Below are 5,000 nucleotides of genomic sequence, written 5' to 3' on the forward strand. Positions count from 1 at the left end.
ACTTTTCGAAAAAAAAAAATGTTTTTTGGCTTAATCCGCCTTTACTAAAGATCAAGGAGTACACTTGTACTCCGGCTAATAAGGAAAAGGTTTTTTTATTTCTTTGACTCTGATTAGATCCTTAGCGCAAGCGCTAAGTAAGCAAGCTACCTTTGTAAAAAAAACCGAGGAAAATAACGTCAAGTAGAAACGAACAAGGTCTTACGGCATGATCACTATATCTTTTCTTTTCTTTTCTTTTTGTTTTCCTCTATGGAAAGAGGGGATGATACGTGGCGTGGTATACCTAATCGTTTGGTCAACGAGACGTACGTAAGTCGACATAGCTCCATGTATATGTTCTTTGTAGCTAGAACCCATAAATAGAATGAATGAAATAATGGTGAGCCTAGGGCGACGAATATGGCTCAAAGGTGTCTATACAAAGACCCTCTCTTCTTCATTCAAAGAGAAGAGGCAATGCACTCTTTGAATGGTACTTGATTCATTCTTTATGAATCTTTTGGTTAGAAGTTATACGGACTTTCTAAAAGGAAATGCCACGCTCCGCGTGTCACCACGAGATATGGGGCGTTCTAATCGAAGCGAAGGGTCATACCTCTCGGCCCTATTACGGTAAGGCCAATGCACCAGCCAGCCGGTGTGGTGGCGAACATGTTGTGCTGTAAGCTAAGCTGTTCGCCTTGTAGACAGAGGAGATATAGAAAATGTGCCGTGCGTGATTCATAAGATTTTATAGTAGCACCAGTAGTATATTATTCTATTTCACTTAGCCTGCCTCTCCCATAACTTTTCGGACCAACTAACCCGAATACGCCCTCGCAAGTCTCTCTGCATTTTAGGAGCAGAATCGAACATTGAAGAAATTAGTTGACAACAGTAAAAAGATGGGCACCTAATTCCAATACAATAGGGGTCTATCAGTGCAAGTCAGCTGAACACCGTGATTGATGAGTGGGTAGGTGGGTTAGGTGCACCTCTTGCCCAGTGGGAAGTAATGAGGCTAGTCTCCCCCCGGGAAGTAGTGGGCCCCCTTCTCGCGTATGCGCCTTTATTTAGATTCTTTCTATTTTAGAATTATTTATCCAATGGAGAATCTTTCTAAAACTAAAAAGATCTCTCTGGCAAAACGCAATTCGTCGATTTTAACTAAGGTGCACCTTGCCTTTTTTCAGGTAGCTTTGTTACGCCTATTCAGCTAGTGGGGCATTGGTCATAGCCAATATTCGTCGAAGAAGAGGAAGTTTTGTCTTTCTTTCAATCCAACTAAGAGAACAAAGAAAGCACTCAAAAATGAAAGTTAGATAAAGAAGTTTCAGTAAGAACTAGCACTAGACTTCTTCTCCCCTTTCTACTGTTCCTCTCTCCTTTTGTTTGTGCTTCCACCCGGGCTTTTCATTCTGAGAGACCTGAGGAAATTTTAATAAGAATTAATGTAGAAAGGTGGGGCACTTTCCCCGGCATACGAAAAAAAAAATCCAGGATGACGGCTTTCAAAAGACGAGTAAGAGACGGGGAGGGGGAGTCTCTCGAAACCAAACGAGACTAGAAGGAACATGGGAATTAGCACCATTCCTATGAGTGCTTTTGTCTCGAAGAGCCAACAAAGGGGCAGCCCTCTTTCTCTATCTCGGTCTCGGTTTAGCATCATCATATATCGATCCGGAGACAATTTGGATTGATTTTAGTGCGGATTAAGGAGCTGCTCCTCCATGCTGTGGCTGTGGGGGTAGGGGCTGTCGCCGCCTGATAGAGGCAGAAGCCGGGGCCACCGGAGCTATCTGCGTCGAGTGTGCCGATGGAAAGAGGAGGGAAGACAACTCAAATGCCAGCGCAAAAATAGAAAGAGTCGTGCCGTGCCGTTCAAAGTGGAATTCTTCTAAGATCCATTGCTCGATTTTGCATGCTCTGCTCCCAAAATGCAGAGAGACTTGCGAGGGCGGATCCGGGTTGGTTGGTCCGGAAAGTTATGGGAGAGGCAGGCTAAGTGAAATAGAATAATATACTGCTGGTGCTACTATAGAATCTTATGAATCACGCACGGCACACTTTCTATATCTCCTCTGTCTACAAGGCGAACAGCTTAGCTTACAGCACAGCGTGTTCGCCACCACACCGGCTGGCTGGTGCATTGGCCTTACCGTAATAGGGCCGAGAGGTATGACCCTTCGCTTCGATTAGAACGCCCCATATCTCGTGGTGACACGCGGAGCGTGGCATTTCCTTTTAGAAAGTCCGTATAACTTCTAACCAAAAGATTCATAAAGAATGAATCAAGTACCATTCAAAGAGTGCATTGCCTCTTCTCTTTGAATGAAGAAGAGAGGGTCTTTGTATAGACACCCTTGAGCCATATTCGTCGCCCTAGGCTCACCATTATTTCATTCATTCTATTTATGGGTTCTAGCTAACAAGACTATACATGGAGCTATGTCCCTTACGTACGTCTCGTTGACCAAACGATTTAGGTATACCACGCCCGTATCACTCCCTCTCCATAGAGGAAAACAAAAAGAAAAGAAAAGATATATATCGTGCCCGTAAACCTTGTTTCGTTTCTACTTGACGTTATTTTCCTCGGTTTTTTTTACAAAGGTAGCTTGCTTACTTAGCCTTGCGCTAGGATCTAATCAGAGTCAAGAAAATAAAAAAACCGTTTCCTTATTAGCCGGAGTACAAGTGTACTCCTTGATCTTAGTACAGGCTGATTAAGCCAAAAACTTTTTTTTTTCGAAAATCTCAACGTCTTCGCTCTGCGAAACTCCAGGTAGTCTCTGACTTTGTCTTCGACTCGTAAGTTTCAGCCGTCCGCTTGCCCTCGAGCTCTTTGGCCCTTCACTTGACTAAGTGTATTCCACTCGTGCGTGGTGTATGGGCTAGCCCATGGTGCGTCAGCTATGATATACTCACTTCTTCTTTAGTAGGTTCATCTACAACATCTGGTGTGCCCTCGTTGGCACGTTTCCTCCTGGTTGGTCTGGTCTAATCGAAGTCAACTGACCTCACATGGAATCGGGGTGAGTTTTCAACCGAGCTGGATCGCTTGGTCTAAGGCTCCCATCTCCATCCTCTGCTCTACAAGGTCTACTTTCTTCTTCCTTCAGACCGGGCTAAGCCTTTGTGTTTGAAGTGGTGTTTGGGCTAGGTCGTTGCGATCCTAAAACAAATCCTACCACCATCTTTGCACAGTATCTATGGCAATCCCCCTCTTTTCGCAATGGTTTGGGGCGGAGGCTGTTGCCCCGTGGCCAACTCGAAGGGGCTGAATTCGTTCGACGCGGAGCTCTTTGTGTTAATTTATAGCATCACTGAGCACATCCAACATCTCCAGTCCTTCTGGTTTGCACTAAAGTTCCTTAAGTAGCCTCGAGGAGTCCGTTTTTCTCTCCGTCCTGAGCTTCAAAGATATTACCGCCGTGGTATCTACATCAGATACCGACAGTCCGTCTTCTAACTTACCGACTTTTAAATATCCGGTTTTCTTCACATAACATAAAAAAATTTTCATCATAAGAACCACCTGATGTCCAACCTCTTGCATTTGCTTACCAAAGAAAAAAAATTCAATTCAAAAAAGAAAGATTCCTCTTGTGACTCGGGAATGAACCTTTCTCGTGGATGAAGGAATAGCGATTGGATTCCTATGGAGCCTCCAGGAACAAGAAGATTCAATTGACGACAATTCCTCGTGGCCAAGAAAATCAAAGCTTCGCTTCCACAGATTCAATCTATATCGAATCTTAATATCTATAGCTTCTATAGTCATATTCACTTCAGTCCACTGACTTTTGATTTCTTTCCTCATTTTTTCAAGGAATCGAGTGGAACAATGGAGAAGTAAAGACTTTATCGCTTCATAAATGGGTAGCTAAATATCCATGTCCCCATACATATATATGATACTAAACCATGAGGAACATGGGAGGAGGAGAGTATACCCTGAAGTATGAGTTTACTGCTTTATCTATTTCTTTTATATATATTTAATTAGAATAATATAGTCTCTCATTCGTGTCTCTGTTACAACAACGGCGAACGAAATGCATGGTTCGAATGAAGAAAAAATACTAAGAATTTTTAGGCCGAATTTTCCTGGGATTGTAGTTCAATCGGTCAGAGCACCGCCCTGTCAAGCGGAGCTGCGGTTTTCGAGCCCCGTCATCCCGCCCTAGGCTTATGTTCTGAAAGACGATCAATTTCTTCTCTCCATTTTTCTGTGAAGAGGAAGACAAGAGTAGGATCTTAATTTCCCATCAGGAGATCCCTTCTTTCGGGTGCGCATTTCTCATCGGACAAATCAGTCAAGGAATCCAACTGAACAATAACTAGTACCGATTGATGGAGGGAGAACATATGTAGGTTAGTACAATTCGTGGGATCACCATATTCCGATCAAAAGATAGCGTACTGGTCTGGCTTTTTTCGATTGTTCCTGGCTCCATCGAATAGAGTAGCAAATGGATTTCCCGTAGCACAACAATTTTTTTTACGATACGGACAATTAACTAACATATTACCTGACAGAGTACTTTTCAATTCAACCTACCCCTTTATTCTACTCCGATTTTTTTGTAACCTATGATGACTACTTGGATCTATCTATCTTATCAAAAAAAGAATTGCACACTCTCGTGTATGCGCCCCAGTCTAAGGAAGGGGAATACTAATAAAGATCAAATATCCTCCTCCAACTTCCTTGGTGATTCGAGACTGAAAGGAATAGAATGAAAACACAAAAACAAGATGATGATAGTTATGGAAGTACCGAGCATTTATTGCTACTGCACTGTTTATTCTAGTTTCTTCTACTTTGCTTTTTATTTGTATTTTAATTTTTTATAAAAGTGAAAGTATAGTAAAGTTATAGTAAAAACTTAAGTAAAAGTCAAAATGAGTCATTTGAATAAAAGTTGAGTTTATAGTATTTTTATTCTTATATGATTAAAGAAATGAAAGGATTAATTCCAAATCTTAAATAAATGAGTGGACTGGATTGATCA

This window comes from Pistacia vera, unplaced genomic scaffold, assembly GCF_008641045.1.
Source record: "Pistacia vera cultivar Batoury unplaced genomic scaffold, PisVer_v2 Contig143, whole genome shotgun sequence".
Taxonomy (NCBI): Eukaryota; Viridiplantae; Streptophyta; class Magnoliopsida; order Sapindales; family Anacardiaceae; genus Pistacia; species Pistacia vera.